The sequence below is a fragment of the Microtus ochrogaster genome, chromosome X, assembly GCF_000317375.1.
Source record: "Microtus ochrogaster isolate Prairie Vole_2 chromosome X, MicOch1.0, whole genome shotgun sequence".
Lineage (NCBI taxonomy): Eukaryota > Metazoa > Chordata > Mammalia > Rodentia > Cricetidae > Microtus > Microtus ochrogaster.
In genome coordinates, this window is record NC_022026.1 from 58984864 (window position 1) to 58993715 (window position 8852).

General features: G+C 41.9%; 1 pseudogene; it reads right to left on the reverse strand.

Moving 5' to 3' along the window:
* Positions 1 to 8332: 8332 nt before the first annotated feature.
* LOC101992605 overlaps positions 8333 to 8852 on the reverse strand; it is a 1177-nt pseudogene continuing 657 nt past the window's right edge.

An 8852-nucleotide genomic window follows, 5' to 3' on the forward strand; every position in this document is an offset into this window, starting at 1 on the left:
AAACACTTTCATTAAAGACACATGTCTTTCTTTTTTTTTAATATTTATTTATTTATTATGTATACAATGTTCTGTGTGTGTGTATGCCTGCAGGCCAGAAGAGGGCACCAGACCTCCTTACAGATGGTTGTGAGCCACCATGTGGTTGCTGGGAATTGAACTCAGGACCTTTGGAAGAGCAGGCAATGCTCTTAACCTCTGAGCCATCTCTCCAGCCCCAACATTTTCATGATAGGATAAAAAAAAACCCAAATTGCCCTCTGCCTCTGATGACTGCCAATCAATCTGTATTATTTCTCTTTGGCCAAATATGAATGAAAATAAGGACATGACTGCTCTAAGGTATGGCAGAGGAGAAGGGTTTTAGTATAGTCAGAGGCACCTGGAAGGGTCCAAAGCAGGGAGAGAAGATAATGGACTAGACATACCCAGTGTGGAACCCTCACCCCTTATTCTCAAAGGGGCGAGAAGAAATTTCCTAGCAGATGTTTTCCCAGGAAGATAGTGGCCTTCCCCTCTTCCACCCAGGACATTCTGAGCACAAGGTCTCTTAGCTCAGCCCAGCCAGCCACCTGGTACAGGCTGATAAAGATGGCCTAACTCAGGAACAGTGGCCTTGCTCTAGGAACAAGGAGAAAGCTGACTTAGCAGAATGGAAGCAGATTCCTCTGAATGAATAAAAAGGGGAATCTGTAGTGTAGATAGAGCAGGAAATTTATAGAATAAGAATGAATGTAACTTGGTGTAATGTAAAAGCATTTCTTCTTGTGTGTGGTGTGGAAAATTACTAAGGTGAAATATTAAGAGAACATTTGCCCGCTTGAAGGCTGCCACACCCATCTGGCCCTGCCAGATGTGAGGGCTGCACCCAGCAACAGTGGTAACGAAATAATCTTGCCACACGAGAGGGACCCCCACACTTCTGTGGCCAGTCTATACTGATAACCTAGGACATCTGGTTATCGGAAGGGTCAAACGAGGGGCAGTTTTGAACTGACTTAAAAGAGGTGGCTGAAGCAGGACGGTTATCTCACTTCTCACAATGGCTCTGGCACCAGGCCTCCGTGGAAAGAGAGATCCTCCTAGCCTGCCTCCCGAAAAGCAAAAATATTAAATGCCTTGCCTAAACATTTAATGCTCTGTCTCCCGAGTACAGAGCTTCGTCTCCCGAAAACAGATATTTAACGCCTTGCATCCCGAATGCAAATCCTCATTCCCTGAGAGTGGACATTGGAGGTCTGTCTCCTGAGAACAGACTAGATACTCTGCCTTTCAAAATGCATTGCCATCCCGAGAGCAAAGCTTTGTCTTCTGAGCAGACAGAATGCTTTGCCATCCCGAGAGCAAAGCCTCGTCTTCGAGAGTAGAGAACTAAAAGCCTTGTCTCCCGAGACTTGGTCACCCGAAAGCCGAGTCCAAGGCCCTACCAGATACCAGCCTGGAACATCAGAACCTTATCTCCCAAGAGCAAACTGCAGGGTCAAGAGTCGATCTTCGCTACCCAGCCCCCAGTGCGGACAAGAGCCCAGCCTGAAGAAATTCAAAAAGCCCTTTTTAAGCCAGGGAATACCAGGTTGTACGATGCTATTTCATGTGTATGAGGTTAAGAGGAGAGCATAGATGTGTTACTACATAAGTTTAGTGTGTGAAATGTTAAGAGATATTTTATGGATAATTAATAAGATTAGGAAATATTAATGGATAAGTTAAGGTTAAGGAGTGTTTTATAGATAAGTAATGGATAAGTTGTATTAAGGTTATAGATAAGTAATGGATAAGTTGTATTAAGGTTATAGATAAGTAATGGATAAGTTGTATTAAGGTTAAGAAGTATTTTATAGATAAGTGATAAGTTAGATTGAAGTTATGAATTGGTTTTATGTATTGAGGTTTAGTAGGATTAATAATTGTGATATTGAATTGCCTGTGTGTTGCCCATTATCAATTCCCCATACCTATTAAGGTGGGTCTTGTATCTTATCTGTTGCTTTCATTGGTTAACTAATAAAGAAAACTGCTTGGCCTGATAGGACAGAAAATTAGGTAGGCAGAGTAGACAGAACAGAATGCTGGGAGAAAGAAGCTGAGTCAGGCAGTCCCCATGATTCTCCCACCAGACACAGATGCAGGTTAAGATCATTCCTGGTAAGCTACCTCGTGGGCTACATAGAATAATAGAAATGGGTTAGATCAATATGTAAGAGCTAGCCAATAAGAGGCTGGAACTAATGGGCCAGGCAGTGTTTAAAAGAAAAAAGAAAGATTGTAAACCCCATTGATGCATTGGATATTGAAGTTGCCAGTAAAGAATAATCATAAAAACAATTCTCTTGCTTAGTCTGGTTACTCATCACTCTCTGGGGAGAAGGGCACAGAGTCCTCATAGATATTACTTGAAAAGAACCTGGAGCTGAAGTCCCCCAGCTCGTAACAGGGAGGGAGCAAAAGTCCTTGTACCCATGCCAAAGCATCTTCAAAGATTCTCTTTGTAGTTATGCCTTTAAAAGCTTACCCCACAGAGGAGATACAACTCCTCTCTCTACCTCGCTGTAACAGGGATGGAGATGAGTTCCAAGCATGTTTGTATTATGCTAATTAAACCTTGCTTATTACAGTCTGGGCCTCTCTGGTGGTCTCTCTCTGGGGGTCGTAATCTGGACACAACACCCAGTAGACTGAACTTGGTCATAAGAAGAGAAGGTGCTGGGGAGTGAGAGAGGCAGACAAGAAAGAGAGAACAGGAAAGAGGAAAAGCAGACCAAGAAAGGTGCTGAGAACCAAGAGAAGAACCAAGAGATCTCATGGCCTATGTGGTAGGGTTACACAGGAAAGAGAACCTGAGGGAAGGGAAACTAAGCCCCAGGACTGGAGAGGTTTAGGGTAGGGGGCAGGGGTGAGAAGAACAGAAAGGAGCCACTGGTACTGAGAGAGCTTGGTGGCCAACATGGGCTTTGGTATGCTAATGGGCACTTCAGTTAGCCATTTGTCATGGGTTTCTTTTTGATCTGACAGGGTCCTTTTAGCAAGTGATTGCCATTTCACCATTTCACATTCTGAACAATAGTGCCAGTACAAATCAACTGCCTTCTAATTCATTGTACTGCCCCTGTACATTGAGTTGCCTTCACAGCTAATAATCATTTCTTAGCTTTCTTTGAAGCAGCAGTGGCCTCTACCCAGACAATGGCTCCCAAAGTTTCTAAATTCTTTGTGACTAACTTCCTCCTTGCTGTATCAGATTCTCTTGCAGCCAGAGGTACCCACTTAACTAGCTCTGAACAGTGAGACCTGTGCACACGTTGACTGGGTTCCTGGGAGGTAGGCTGGAGGGAACTTTGTTTTCTTGATTAAAGGAGAGAGACCACTTGAGTCTTTTCTGCTTCTTCCTGCTCTGAAATTAGACCTCATGCTTGGACCTTTAGTACTTGTCAGTCAATTATAACATGTGGTTTTTACATTCTCAAGACACTGAGTGTACACTGGCAGTTTCCTCAAGAGAGAGAATGCCTGATAAGTGAGCAAGAAATCTATTTGTTTAGCCATTGGATGAAGGTTCCTGCTACTTATAGTATAAATACAGTTAAGAAAGCTGCTAGGTTCCTTTTCAGTGATCACTTTGCCCATACATGATAGGTGAAAAAATGTACAGCCATCTTGGCAAAAAGGATACCATCAGAAGAGACTGCTAAGGTAGTCTAGCCATGAATAGAGTCTGAAGTAGTGCTTCTCTAGCATGGCTACTAAAATTTAAATATGCAGGCTGTATCCTTTTATGTATAGGTATGAAGGCAACAGTGCTTGGGGCTTCTCTATATCTTTCTGACTATCTTGCTTTTTCTTTACTTTTAAAAATTCTCTTCTCATACATTCCATTCCAAGCACAGTTTCCCCTCCCTCTACTCCTCCCCAGCCCCCCCTCTACCTTGCCCCCATCTACTCTTTCTCTGTTTCTTTTCAGAAAAGAACATGCCTCCTAAGGTTATCAACTAAATATGACATAACAAGTTACAAGACTAGGCACAAACCCTCATATCAAGGCTGGACCAGGTAACCCAGTAGGAGGAAAATGGTCCCAAGAGCAGGCAAAAGAGTTAGAGACACCTGCACTGTTAGAAGTCCCATAAGAATACTAAGCTATACAACCATAACTTATATGCAGAGGACCTAGCTCAGACCCATACAGGCTACATGATTGTTGCTTCAGTCTTTGAGAGGCCCAATTAGCACTGCTTACTTGATTCTGTGGTCCATGTTCTCCTGGTGTTCTCCACCTCTCTGGCTCCTACAATCCTCCCCCCTCTTCCACTGGATTACTCAAGTTCTGTCCCCATGAATATGCTCCCATCAGTTGCTGGACGTATCTCCTCTGATGACAATTTGGCTAGGTACCCATCTATTAGTATAGCAGAATATCATTACTAATAATTTCAGTGAGTTTCCCCCCAGTCATGTTTGTTTCCATCCTGGGTCTCTGGGCTGTCCAGCCTCTGGCCATCCAGGCAGTGTCAAGCATGGGCTCCTTCTTTGTGGTATGGGGAAACTGTATGAGAGGAGAATTTTGAAAAGTTGGGTCAGTGGTTGATTGGCCACTCCCACAAATTCTTCTTCACCATTACCCCAGCACAGCTTGCAGCCAGGACAAATTGTAGTCAAAGGTTTTGTGACTGGGTTAGTGTACCTACTGCTGGAAGACTTCCCTGATTATAGAGGGTGGTCAGCTCTGGCTACATATCAACCATTACTAGAAATCTCCACTAGGTTTACTCTCATAGATTTTGGGGAGATTCCACTGCATTAAGTTTCCACATCCACCCCCAAATGCCCCCTAATTCCAGTCATCGCTCCAGTACTCTCTCCTTCAACCCCCTACCTGATCCTTTCTGTTCCCATCCCTACCTGCTCCCAGTCCAACCACTTATGAGTGAGGACATACCATGTTCATCTTTCTGGGTCTGAGTTAACTCACTCAGGATGTTTTTTTCTAGTTCCATCCATTTGCCTGCAAATTTCAAGGTGTCATTATTTTAAGAGCTGAATAATACTCCATTGTGTAAATGTACCACATTTTCTTTATCTATTCTTCAGTTGAGTTTTTTCCAGTTTCTGACTATTATAAATAAAGCCATTTTGAACACAATTGAGCAATCGTCCTTGTGGTAGAATGGAGCATCCTTTGGGTATATGCCCAAGTGTGGTATAGTAGGGTCTTGAAGTAGGTCAATTCCCAATTTTCTGAGGAACTGCCATATTGATTTTTAAAGTGGCTGTACAAGTTTGCAGTCCCACCAACAACGAGGAGTGTTCTCTTTGCTCCACAACCTTGCCAGCATGAGCTGCCACTTGTGTTTTTGATTTTGGCCATTCTGACAGGTGTAAGACAAAATCCCAGAGTTGTTTTGACTTGCATTTCCATAATGGCTCAGAATGCTGAACATTTCTTTGACTGTTTCTCAGCCATTTGAGATTCCGTTGTTGAAAATTCTCTGTTTAGGTCTGTACCCCATTTTTAAATTGGATTATTTAGTTTTTTGATATCTAGTTTCTTGAGTACTTTATATATTTTGGATATTAGCTCTCTATTGGAGATGGAGTTAGTAAAAATAAATCTTTTCCCATTCTGTAGGCTGCTGCATTGTCCTATTGATGGAGTCCTTTATCTTACAGAAGGTTTTCCATTTCATGAGGTTCCATTTATTGATTGTTGATTTTAATGCCTCTGGTATTACAGGTGCTTTGTTCAGGAAGTTTTTTCCTGGGATTTGAAGGCTATTCCCTGATTTCTTTTCTGTCAGGTTCAGTGTATCTGGTTTTATGTTGAGGTCTTTGATCCATTTGGGGTTGAGTTTTATTCAGGGTAATAGTTATGGATCTAATTTCATTCTTCTATGTGCAGACATCCAGTTAGACCAGCACAATTTGTTGAAGATGCTTTCTTTTTTCATCTTGTATTTCTGGATTCTTTATTAAAAATGGGTATCCATAGGTATATGGATTGTGTCTGGTTCTTTAATTTTATTCCCTTGATCAACCTGCCTGTTTCTATGACAATACTATGTGGTTTTTATTACTATAGCTCTGTCATACAGCTTGAGATTAGAGATGGAAATACTTCTAGAAGTTCCTTTATTGCACAATATTGTTTTATCTATCCTATAAGTCTTAGTTAGGGTTTCCGTTGCTGAGAAGAGACACCATGACCACTGAATTAACTTCCAGTTTCAGAGGTTCCATCCATTATCATCATGATGGAGAGCATGTGGCATGCAGGCAGATGTGATTCTGGCTACATCTTGATCAGAAGGCAGCAGTCAATGTACAGTATGTCACACTGAGTAAAGTTTGAGCAAAAGCACCCTCAAAGCCCAATCCCACAGTGACACACTTCCTCCAACAAGGCCACACCTACTTCATCAAGGCCACTGCCTTTGAGATAATGGGGGCCAATTACACTACCACACTAGGTTTTTTTGCTTTTCTATATGAAGTTGGGTATTGTTTTTTTCAAGGAATATAAAGAATTGTATTGGAATTTTAATGGGGATTACATTGAATCTGTAGATTGCTTTTGGTAAGATTGCCAGTTTTATTATGTTAATCCTGCCTATCCAAGAGCACGGAAGAGCTTTCCATTTTTGCATATCTTCTCCAATTTCTTTTTTCAAAGAACTGAAGTTTTTGTCTTACAAGTCTTTCACTTGCTTGGTTAGAATTACCCCAAGGTATTATTGTAGGCTATTGTGAAAGGTGTTGTTTCTCTGATTACTTTCTAAGTCTACTGGTCATTCATGCGTAGGAGGGATACTGATTCTTTTTTTACTTCTCCTTATATCCAGTCACCTCACTGAAGTATTTATCTGCTGTACGAGTTCCCTAGTAGAGTTTTTGGGGTTGTTTTTGTAAATTACGAAATCATCTGCAAATAATACTTTGACTCCTTCTTTTCCAGTTTGTATTCCCTTGATATTCTTTGGTTGTCTTATTGTTCTAGCTAGAACTTCAAGTACTATATTGAATAGGTGTGGAGAGAGTGGACAGCCTTGTCTTGGTCCTGATTTGAGAAGAATTGCTTTGATTATCTCTCCTATTAATTTGCTGTTGGCTATAGGCTTGCTGTAAACTGCCTTTATTATGGTTAGGTATGTTGCTTTTATCCCTAATCTCTGTAAGACTTTTATCATAAAGAGGTTTTGGATTTTGTCAAATGTCTTTTCTATATCGAATGAAGTGATCATGTGGGTTTTGTTTATATGGTAGGTTACATTGACAGATTTTTATATGTTGAACCATCTTGCATCTCTTGGATGAAGCTACTTGAATATGGTGATTAATCTTTTTTATGTGTTCTTGGATTCAATTTATGAGTATTTTTCAGAGTATTTTTGCATCAATGTTCATGAGGGAACTTGGTCTGTAATCCTCTTTCTTTGTTGACTCTTTGTGTGGTTTGGGCATCAAGGTGACTGTGCCTCATAAAAAGAATTTGACAATTTTCATTCTGTTTCTATTTTGTGGAATAATTTTTTTGACAGAGTTATAACTTTATTATCATTCCCCACAAACACCAAGGGAATCTACAAACTAGAGACAAGCTGTCCCACCCCCAAGAAGACCAAACCAATTCAACCCTCCCACCGGAGGACCTGGGTGCCCAAGATGATGGGACAGTCACCTCTAACTCTGGAACACAACTTTTATTATATTTTGAGACAGGTTCTTAATACACTTTGTAGACCAGCTTGGCCTTGAAACTTACAGCAATCCTCCTTGTAACCCATTTTATAGGATTACAGGCTTACATCATGCCCCTGGCACCAAATCTGCCTTTTTAGAAATAAAAATTTGGGCTGAGAGATGGCTCAGCTATTAGGTTATGTTCACAGGCGCACAACCAAAAGATAAGAAATGAACAGTTCCACTAAGGCTTATCTTGTAAGAAAGCTGGGTGACAAGAAAGGCTCCCTTTCCAAAGCCCAGGCTACCCCCTGATGAAGGCTCAGTAACCAAAGGCTGTTCTCGCTCCTTCAGGCTTTGGAAGAAAAGCATCTGCACTGAATTTCAAAAGCTCTGGACCTCATACCCCTGCTGAAGGCCTTCTCCTTTCTGTTGACCTACGGAAGGGACTAAGTCCAGAAGGTTCTAAGAAGCTCTGACAACATGAAGTATGCTGCTCTTTGACAGTGATGCTACGGAGCCGGCAGGTCCCTGACAGTTGGTCGGACGGAAGCAGGACACAGTCAGGCCTACTTGTTCTAGGAAAATCTTTGTCATCCAGAAATGCCTTCTTGGGAAGACAGCAGGTGGCAGGTGGGCTTGGAGCACACACACGGCTGGCTCACTTGGGACCCAGACACTCCACAACTCCATTCCCCTTCATGCCATCAAAAAAGAAGAAATTGTGAGGAGGGTCCCATTGAGACAGGGCCTTCACAATTTCCTGTGCCAAGATTCCTCCAACCACAGCACATACTGGAGCTATCAGACTGGGATCTCTTCCTTTATCTGTGCGGAATTTCAGCAGCTCTTGCAGCAGAAAGTCGTCTGGGGCTGTGCGCTTCAGAGCAGCCTTGGCTTTCTCTCCGCTCCAATCTACTTCCAGAGCCTCTTTTACAGGGCAGAAAAGCACTTTCTTTTTGACCATGGTTGTCTCAGGTGAATCAAGTTTGCTCTCTTGGTATCAGGCCCATCTTCTACTCCTTGACCAACTTTGGCAACTTTGGTTTTCTCTTCTACAAACTCATGCTTTCCAAGATTTGCAAAGGCATACCATGGTACCCAAAGACATCTCCTGTGAAGATCTTTTTTTTTTTTTTTTTTTTTGGTTTTTTTGAGACAGGGTTTCTCTGTGGTTTTGG